Source organism: Kryptolebias marmoratus, linkage group LG9 (assembly GCF_001649575.2).
Source record: "Kryptolebias marmoratus isolate JLee-2015 linkage group LG9, ASM164957v2, whole genome shotgun sequence".
Taxonomy (NCBI): Eukaryota; Metazoa; Chordata; class Actinopteri; order Cyprinodontiformes; family Rivulidae; genus Kryptolebias; species Kryptolebias marmoratus.
The window spans coordinates 14,362,530-14,373,256 of NC_051438.1; the positions used below are offsets into that span (position 1 = coordinate 14,362,530).

General features: G+C 39.5%; 1 protein-coding gene across 1 annotated transcript in view; it reads right to left on the minus strand.

The window, feature by feature from the left end:
• The window catches only part of frmpd3 (FERM and PDZ domain containing 3), a 100,619-nt gene extending 95,542 nt beyond the window's left edge, over positions 1 to 5,077 (minus strand). Inside the window, exon 1 of the mRNA XM_025007626.2 lies at positions 4,525 to 5,077. The gene's annotated coding sequence lies outside the window, so the exon portion shown is untranslated. The remainder of the gene's footprint in view (positions 1 to 4,524) is intronic.
• Positions 5,078 to 10,727: the final 5,650 nt, after the last annotated feature.

The following is a 10,727-nucleotide window of genomic DNA, read 5'->3' on the forward strand; positions in this document are numbered from 1 at the left end:
GTTACCGAGCAATCTGCCTTGATCATTTATGTACCACGAGTAACTGATGCACCAGTGATTTGCTTCATTTTGATGTAGAAACATTTCTGGTTGATAAGTACAGTACAGTTTGGAGAGATTAGTGCATTAAAAGGACATTTTTATGATTCGCACCTGAAAGCTGGCCAAAGCACACAAGTTGCACTATATAGTCACAACCCAGTTTTCAGAGCAGTTAAATCTTTTTGCATTCACTGCAAATTTTTCTTCTTATTTTCCCTGTTTAATTAATTGGGATCCTGGCCAAGTTAAGTACAAACTTCAAAGTCTACTGCTCTCCAGCAGACCATGTTTTCAGAAATCTGTTGGCACAGATGATCAATTAAAATAATTGTTTTAACTCAAATATTTATCACTACAGTAACACTTTTAGTTTATTATATTGGGCTTTTTTTCCCTTTTCTTGTCTGTCTTGTGTTTGTTTCAAGTCTGCTCTCCAGCTTTGCTCGAATGGCCCTCGGATACAGCGCCAGAAAAAGCTGGTTGTCAGGGGTGACCACAAGAAAGAGCAAGCGAGCGTGACACTGAGAGAAGAAATTTATTTTACTTTCATGCTAAACTGAATATGAGTAGGATGAATTCTCTCTGTCTGTCTGTCTGTCTGTCTGTCTGTCTGTCGGAAGGTTTAATCAATAAACCTCAGACTTCAGTCAAACACATATTTAACATATACAAATACAAAAAAAACGATTTCACTGTCTTCACTGAACATGTTGTACTTACTAATTATGAACAAATCTAGAGTCTAAAAGCAACACTCAACAAGAAGAACAATTGTATTATATTCTTCTTTAGATTAACTTTAAGTATTTAAAAACTAGGTTTCAATATTGTTTCAACTTTACAAGAAGAATATGCCTGTTTGTTGTTGAACACCAGATTTCAGTTGTTCTGTGGTGTGTGGCCATTGTTCTTTTGAGTTTCTTCCTAATAGTATAGCATACATTTTTGTTAGGAGACAGATCTGAAGTACCGAGCGTTCAGTGAAGCAGATGCACTCTGAGTTAATGATGCTGCTGTAAGTTGGGCAGAACGAGCCCTGGCTCTGTCCGGCAGAAGAAAAAAAAAATTGTTTGTAGTGGCATCTATCTATAGGCCTCTCTATTATTGTGTCTTAATTTAATAAATAAAATTAGCATTCTTTGAAGGAATCTATATCACCTGTCACCGTGCATGCCAAAGTTTTAAACAAAGATCTGTTATGACACTTGTTAGTGCCTAGAGTATCTATTGAGGATCTGCATTTTTGAGTTTGCTTAAATCTACTTCCTGTGGTGGCCATCTTGATTTGGACTGACTTCAAAAGTCAATCAGTTGTAGATGTACATTCATTGATTTATTTCTGAGAGTTTTATTTAAATCTGTCCACTGGTTTCGGAGACATTTTGCCAACAGACAGGCTTGAAATCCCAAACTTTGGTGTAGGACTCAGCTTCAAATTTTCTCAAAAGCAAACTGGTGCCTAGAGCATTTCTTTACAGAGTTAATACCTAACTTTCTGTCTGATAAATGCAGCTTCGGGTTAAAATCCTGGTTGCTGTAGTTGATTGTGCTGATTGAAAATGGTTTTCTGAGTTACTTCTGTGCCCATGGAGCTAAATTAATTGTGTTGGCATGATGGCTTCTCAAGCAAATTTGTCTCAATTTTATACTGAGGAATGTTCTTTCAACTGATCGATGATCCAATAAAAGAGTTGGAAACAAACTAGTAAATCACAACCCATCTTTGCCTAAAAATACTAAAATATTAGCAGAGGCTCCTCTTATTAGCTGATTTGCTGGTTGCACAAATTTCCAGAAAAATGGTACTTGAATATTCTGAACTGTTTATACCTTTTTTTGTGCTTGTTTTCACTTTTTTGAGTGATAATGGTAAAAACTTCCAGACTTGTTTTTCTTTACTAGTCCATGTGCCCATCAGTCTGACACAGGTTGACAGACATGCGCTCGCTCACACATATGACTTCAGCTAGTTACCAGTTAACCTATCAGACATGACGTTGGAAGGAGCGCTCAGTGAAAACTGACATAGACATGCAGAGATCACATAAACGTCACACTGAAAGGCCTCGACCAGTCCGCACGCTCGAACCCAGACCCACTCACAGTCTTAAATACTGTCCCTGACTAACAACCACCCTCTTTATGTCCTGTTTCAGGATCCCTTTCAAGGCCCTAAAAGGTAAAATGCATTCCAAAACCTCTAACATACCACTATGTTATTGTGTATTTTATCTTTAAAATTTACTTTTTATCACCAGCAGCCAAAAAGGTGGTCGAACATGTTTGTATCTCTGTTTGTTAGCAAAATATCTCATGAACTATTGGACAGATTTCAATGAACCTCTCAGAAATTAATCACTGGATTTACATCTACGCCTGATTAACTTTTGGAATCAAGACAATTCAAGATGGCCGCCACAGCTAATTAATTTTAGCAAACATATTTATGGCTTTACCCCCTGTCACTTATACAGATATTTACCTAAAATTTAGTATTGCAGTAGATGAGAGTCATCCCCAACACATACTCCAAGCGCTATCAGATTGCATAAGACCTTGCTATACTGGCTGCAATTTCACATAATGTTATTTTCAAGACCAATAAGGCTGTCTGCAGGTGCTCTTAGTTAGGATTTTGAAAGCACGCCCCGGTTTGGTACGGCAGTCATGTTATTCCGGCTGCCTCAATAAGCCATTTTATAAGGAGTTGGCAGGTTAGTTAAGCAATGCCACAAACAGTGTTAATTTGTTCTATACCCTGCAACCTTGGGGCTGCTCTGCTCTTTGTAATGACTAAGCAAAAGTTGACAGGGATGATAAAATAGCAGCTGCCTCTGAGAGTACAAAGTGCAACAACATGAGAGAAATTATTTTGGGAGTTATAATGTGCTTCAAATTCTGTTTGAGAACTCAGAGTATCAATAATTAAACGGAGTTTCAAAAGCAAAAACTTTTACATTATTGGAGCTTACGCATCTTCAACCCCAATTCTGAAAAAGTTGGGACATTGTGTAACATGTAAATAACAGTTTATAATATAATCAACAGATTTCAAGAAACTGGAGAAATCCTTGAGCTCAAAGGACCAGACTGAAGACGATCTTGCATGCCTGTGATCTTCAGGCCCTCAGGGGCCACTGCATTAAAAACAGGTTGGGTTTTATGTAAACACAGTTCTCTGTTCCATCCACAAATGCATGTTACAGCTCTATCATGCAAAGAGGAAGCCATATGTAAACACCACCCAGAAATGCTGCCGTCTTCTCAGAGTTAAAGCTCATTTAAAATGGACTGAGGCAAATGAAAAACTGTTCTGTGGTCAGACAAATCAAAATCTGAAATCATTTTTGGAAACCACCCTTTTCTAAAAACGTGAAGGAACCATCAAGCCTGTTATCAGTGCTCATTTCAAAAGCCTGCCTCTCTGATGGTATAGGGGTGCATTAGTACCTATGGCATGGATTGCTTACACGTCAAGGCAGAAAAGTATATAGTGTTTTTAGAACAACATACTCCCCCAACCAGACAACTTCTTTTTCAGGGGAGGCCTTGCATTTTCAGCAAGACAATTCTAAACCATATCACAACAGCATGGCTTCATAGCAGAAGAGTTCAGATGCTGAACCGTCCTGCCTGCAGTCCATATCTCTCACCAAGAGAAAACATTTGGCTCATCATGAAATGATGAAACTGGTCTCCTCAGTTCCCAGATGTTTGCAGACTGTTAAAAGGAGAGAGGATGCTTCACAGTGGGAATCGTGGCACCGCTCCAACTTTTTTAAAAATGTGTTGCTAAAAAAAAATTCTTACTTTAAAGATATATTTACTGCGTTCCACTGTGAATAAAATATTCTTCTTTTTTTTTAGATTTGCAAATCATTGAATTCTGGTTTTATGTACATTTTACACAATCTCCTAACTTTTTCTGAACTGTGGTTGTAACGTATGTACGACCACAAAAATTACCCAAATCATCCTAAGACAAAACAGCTACTGATCATCCTCGGACAGCAGCCTGTGTTGAGCTGAGTGACACCTAGAGAGATGCTGCAGTACAGCTTTTTACAACCAACCTGTAAAACAACCATGATCCATTACAGGACGCACTGTATGATGAGAGATATTGATATTTTAGGCATGCGCTGAATTCGCTGCCTCTTCGGAATGTTTGTAAACATTCCATGGATATCAGAGCTTGTCCTCCAGGAGACACATTTCATTAATATGCTGCCACAGCGCCCAACCACAAACCCCATCTCCCTTCCAATCAATGGTCATGCAGCACAGCAGGCACGCACAAGCATGACACACACAGCCAAAGCTTCAGTAGATGATCAATCAATTTTCTCACCACAGATCAGAATCAAGGAATGTAATTCATCTCTCTCTCTCTCAGCCGGCACTGTGTCGATTCCTTCACATCTGCACAAGTCAGTAAAGCCAGATAACCAGCAGAGCATTCCCAAGTGTGCTGCCCCTTACCTGCCTGTCTCTGTGGTGGTCCCGCTCTCAAGCTGTGCCCGTTGAAGACCCCTGGTCTACACAGCCGTGCCCTCCTACATGGGCATGCATCTGGATGGTGGATCAGAAGCTCTGCTGTTTCATCTGTCAGTGTGGAGAAGAGGAGGGATCAGAGATCACAGAGTCCTCCCAGCCGGCAGCCCCATCTAGTGCATCTCCCCGTGTCTCCTGCTTACCCAGGTCACTCCAAGCAGCCCCCTTAGCAACCGCAGAGCCAGGGAGCGAACATCAGGAGGGGGTGGTGGGTGGTGGTAGCGGGGGATGGCTGGGAGGTGCTTATAGGTCTGAAACGGAGATGGAACGGCGAGCAGAGCAGCTCCTCCTCCTACACGTCTGACTGCAGCCAGTGGACATGCTGCATCTGGAGTCTCTGTCCACCTCCCGGTTTCTCCCCTGTGCACGTGCGTGTGTGCGTGTGTGTCTATTTGCACGTCGATGCCGGCTCCTCTCCGTGTGTGAAAATAGTCTATTCCCTCACTGTTAACGCGGCTGGTGCCTCGGAAATGCTGAGGCAGTGTGAGGAAGGAAGGGAGGGAGGGGTGTGTGGGTGCAGGGAGGGCGGCACAGAGACACTAGAGGAAAAGGTTTTTGTTTTTTGTTTTATTATCAGCCTGCTCCATCTTTTGGCAAAAAAAAAAAAAAAAAAAAAAAAAAAAAAAAAAAAAAAACCTAAGTTGGGGGACTAATATTAAAATAAACAGTTACACTTGGCTTTAGTACCTCCTTCAGTGCTCAGGCCTAAAAGTCACAAGTTATAGAGCATGTTAAAATATTGATTAGTTTTACTTTCTGATTTTGATATTTTAGTTTGCAAATAACTAAAGAAGAGTTGCCTTAAAGTAATTACTGGATGCACTTTCACACGTGATGCCTTTCTCAGTCAGTCCAGTTCAAGATGGCCTCCAGAACTGACCTTAGAAAACACAGAGAAAAGTAAAACTCAGTCAACTTTGCAGATTTTGAGGTAAAATCTTATGTGGCAGTGGTGCATTATCCCCAATGCATATCTTGAGCACTGCACATTGTGGGACATTTTAGCTTAAAGCTGTGGCATTAACTGTTGGAGTCAACTATGTCTGTCTGTCTGTTAGCAAAATATCTCATGAACCACTGAAGGGATTTTAATGAAACTTTCAGCAAGTAATGATTGGATGTCCATACAACTGATTACCTTATGGATTCAAACCAATTCAAAATGGCTGCCACAGCTCATCTTCTGTAGCAAACACAACAATGGTAACAACTCAGACATTTTCACGGCTATTGAGCTGAAATGTTGTACTATGGTGGTAGATAAGAGACACAATCCACACACTAACATTTGCATGAGATTTGGTAACACTGTGTGAGTTCGCACTTAATGATGTTTTTAAGATTTAATCTGAATGGCTCTAATAGCCGTTTCTCAACATAAGATGACCTTAGAGTCAAACTCTGGCATGAAAACTGGTGGGCAGTATGCATTCCTTCAAGAAACGCTTGACCTTTAATTCAGGCATGTTTTACTTCAGAGCAAAACAGCTCACCACAGCTCAACAGCAATATATATATATATATTTTTTTTTTTTACGAGTGTATTTTCCAGTCAAATGGAAATTTCTAATTTTCTTTCCCAGTAATTCTGTGGCTATTTTTCTTCAGAAAGTTTCGTCTTACCATCCATCACATAACCTCCAGTGTTCTTCTTAACTGCTCCGTCCTATTTGCATTATAAACTGAGAAAACTGCCACGGTTTGCAGAACTGTGGTTATCTTCCTAAAGAGGCCTGTGGCTCAATAATTTTGTCACAAAGTTATAGCAGCTGGTGAGACCTATTTTAGGGGTTAGAGCATAAATATTATGGGGACCACAAATATTTACAAGGTACCTCTCTCTCTTACTCCATAACTACGTGTTCAACACTTAACCATCTTGATTAGAAATGCTCACACTCATTGTGCTTCTTCTATTACATGCTTACCGTGCAAATAAACTCCTAGAAACCAGGCACCAATGGGCATGTCGGAAATGACTTACTGAGAAATGTATAAATGTCTATCTTTACATAAACACACACAGCTTAAGAGCATATACGACCAGACATACACAGGGGGGAGGTGCACTTAAACAGCAGCTGAATATCTCCTCAGGCCATCAGTACATCAACAATCCTGCAGCATCAAGAGCTTTAACAGGCTGCCTGGCTCCCTGAACACTCAGAGGACTGATGGATCACACCTTAACACTTCGCGGAGGAGAGACCACAAAACACCTGCATAGATTTACAAAAACAACCCCCAGTCCTGCGCTGCACAGCAGGTCTGTCACAGAAACACATTTCAGGAACTCAGAAGCAGTAACTTAGAAGAAACTGTAAACAGGAAACAGCGGCTTATCTAAAGCTGCTTTGTCTTATACTGTATGTTTACTTCAGGATGAGCAGCCGTTTTTGGAACATACAGTGCTGTGACAAAAGTATTCACCCCCTCACAGATTTCCTCTGGTTTTGCTTATTTGTCACACTTACTCGTTTCGGATCATCCAGCAAATGTTAATGTTAGACAAAGATAACCTGAGTAAATACAAAATGCAGTGTTTAAATGATGATTTCATTTATTAAGGACAAAAAGCTATCAGCAACTCATCCAGGGGGTCCAGAAGAAGATGTAAAGCTCTGCGGGTCTCATCTGTCACAGTTAAAGTCAGAGTTGATGATTCAACAATAAAAGAGACAAAAAACAAAGAGGTCCAAGCTGAAAACCACTGCCGACCCGAAAGAACACAAAAATTTGTCTCACATTTACCAAAGGACTTGTTACATCTGGTGTTAAACTAACACTGCATTTCAGAAAAAGAACATCATAGCCACAGTCAAACATGGTGGTGGAAGTGTGATGGTCCGGGGTTGATTTGCTGCTTCAGCATCTGGACAACCGGCCATTAGTTTGTGCCCTTAAGCTCATTTGGGTTCTGCAGCAGGACAACGATCCGAAGCCCAGCAGCAAACGTCCTCCACAGCCAGGAGAAAGACTTGTTACCAGTTCTTGCAAATGCCTGACTGCAGGCACAACCAGTTATTAAGGTTTAGGGGGCAATTATCTTTACACACTGGGCCAGGTGAAATCATACATGAACTCATCCTTTATCTACATTGTGTGATATAAGCATTTATTTGGTTATCTGAAACATGTAAGTGTGATAAATAAATGAAAACAAAATAGATCTGTAAGGGGGGATAGTTTTTCCCATCACTCTAGGCTCAATATTTGCAGATCTTATTCCCCCAGCTATTTAACCAAATAATCAGTTTTGGCTGACCTAAATGTATTAAACACGTATGGTCACATAATTTATCCACCAGTAAAGATCAACGCTATGTTTCTTTTTAGGAGGTTTGTGCAGAAACCTCCAGCTGCTCCTGAGGGATGGATCTGCTGCAGTCACCCAGGTTAACACCTTCATACCAGCTTGTGATTTTCCTTGAAACTGGAGGAAAGTTCGTTAGCGATAAAGCTGGGTAGGGGAAAAAAGAAGGTACTCTAACTTCCTCATCTTCCTCCTCTGCAGCACTGATGTACTGTGGTGGAAAAACCTGGAAAACCAAAGGCTGCATTTCTTCAGAATCTGCAGCTAATGCCCTTAGGGGAAGATTGTGAAGTGCAGCTATAATAACCTCCAGCAATCTCTCAAAGAGACACTTCATTTCAAGCTAGTTCCTTGACTGAGCAAGGCGGTAGTTTTCGTACAGTTCCCTGACGTCAATCCTGAACACAGAGGCGGTTCTGCTGCTGCAGGAATTCTTTCACACTCTCAAGTTGAGCATCCTGGAGTGGATAAGTGGAAACCATCCCAGAACTAATCCCTTGCACTTAAACCAGTTATTCTGGCAGAAAATAGATTATTATGCAATGCTAATTCATAGGCTAGAGTTTGAATTACATTTCAGCCTGTGATTAGCCTTCTAACGTCATCAAAATAAAGCAGGTGAGAGTCAGTCTCAGGGAAGGCTTCATGATGACAACCTGGCTGGTCTGATGGCAAAACATGAAAACAGACACAATAAGATGAACTGTTTGCTCTAAAAACACAGAATATATATAGAATATAACCAGTGTGGCCAATAAAATGTTTTATTAAGGAACTATTTGACCTTCTTCACCAATTACATGTAACAACAACAGTGACGACACTATTACATCCACTTATGGGTCAGTTGTGTCAGAGGTTATTTAAAATAATTGTTCTACTTGATAAATAGTTCAGATTTGCACATTTGAAGACTCATAATCAAATGGATTTATAAACAAGAGGTATTTATCTGGCTTGTACTACAGTTTGTAAATATTTAAAAGACATTTTATGACTTTAAAAAGCCACTCATTCTTGAATTTTGGATTTAGCTTTAACTTTGATTATAGCATTTGACCGGTCTGGCATTCCTTGAATAAGCTCATGTCAGCACATATTTCTACCAATATTTTTATTGTTTGTAGAAATTTATAGGCCCTTTGCGTAAACCCTTCTTCTACACATGCTATATATTCTCAGTGGGAATAAGATCTGGACTCTCGAGTCTCACGACTTTTCTTTATTGCTCCCGAGTCAAACTTTTACACCCCTCAGCAAATGTAGCATCTTTTTTTTTTTTTTAATTTATGAGCCACAATTAATGTTCCTCGCCTATGTCTGTGCCTCCTTCCAATTATATGTAACATTTCTACTTGCAATTTTTCCACAAAAGAGAAAAACACAGAGGTAGGAGAGTGCACAGCTTTTAACACGAGGCTGCCCTTTGTCTCAGCTCATCAAGGTTTCTACTGTCTCATTGTTTCTGTTTTATTTTCTTCGATTGGCTTGTCTCTTTTTAGGTAAATTAATTTTAAAATTCTTTTTTTATTTTTTGCTGACCTGTAAATATTCTGCTGTCCCTGTGACTTAATACAGAGTCTATAATTCTATCAAAACTATTATGGATTTTCCACTTTTGTTTTCATCTAAAATAAAAGAATCAGTGTTTTCTTTTAGAAAACGGCTTATCTTATCTTATGTGGGAAGTTCTGAGACCATATGTTATCTCTCACCATCTGATTGTTTCATTTTCTCTTTGCTTCATCCGTAACAATATAAATCAAACCCTAATATTGCTCACTGCTTTTGTGATCTTTCACATATTCATAATTTTATTTTCTCCTCTTGCTGTAAGCATCAGTAGTTGCAGTTCTTTGTCAGTTGTGGTTTTTTTTCTGCGGGTGTCTGGTTGTGTTTTGTTGGGAGACAGATCGCTGAACTGAGTGTTTATATTGTTAGCATCAGTTGTTGTTCTGCCCCGTTGCTTGTTGTTGTGGTTTGTCATGTGGGGCCGGGGGATCTTGATGTCACCGCGTCAGAATTTAGTGGTCTGCATGAGTCAGAAGGTGCCAGCTGGTTCATCGTGGATGTGTTGAGAAGTCACTTTGCAGTCAACAACATAATAAAAATAATGTCTGAAATAATAATAATTTAACTATTATCATGATCTTTACCTAAACATAAGCGTGTGCTATTAATTAGTTTTAGGACCTAAACCTCACCAGTAATGGTTACCCTAAACTTCTGGCTGTAAAGCCTAAAGATCGTAAATAAAACAAAAAGAATTGTTGATGAAAAGAGAGCTTCTTTAACAATCTAAACACTTTTGGGAAAATTATTTAGTTTTTTTTGTGCTCAAAAACAAAAAAGATGAAATAACTTAACACAAAAAGATAAAAAAGGTGTGATGTCCTTTTTCCTGATATCTGAATCATGCAAAAAAACAAAACTACTCTTATCAAACTTCCAAAACAATTAGTTCAGCTGTTGAAAATAAGAAGAGTTTTATTAAAACCTGTCAAGCAGTTCATTAGATATTTTGCTAACAGACACACATGGGAGACCACAAAGGGTAATGCTAAGGTTTTAAGAAAAGATTTTCCACAGTGTATGCAAAATATGCATTGGTATGACTCTCAGCTACTACCACACCAAAGGTTCATGCAATATATGTAAAATGAACTGTTATAGCCGTTTTTATGTTTGCTACGATCAGTTAGCTGTGGTGGCCATCTTGAATTGGGCTGCGTTCAGAAGTAGTTGACTTAAGAAGTTGTGGATGTGATCACTTTCCGTGCGTTTCATTTAAACCCATCTACTGGTTCATGAGACATTT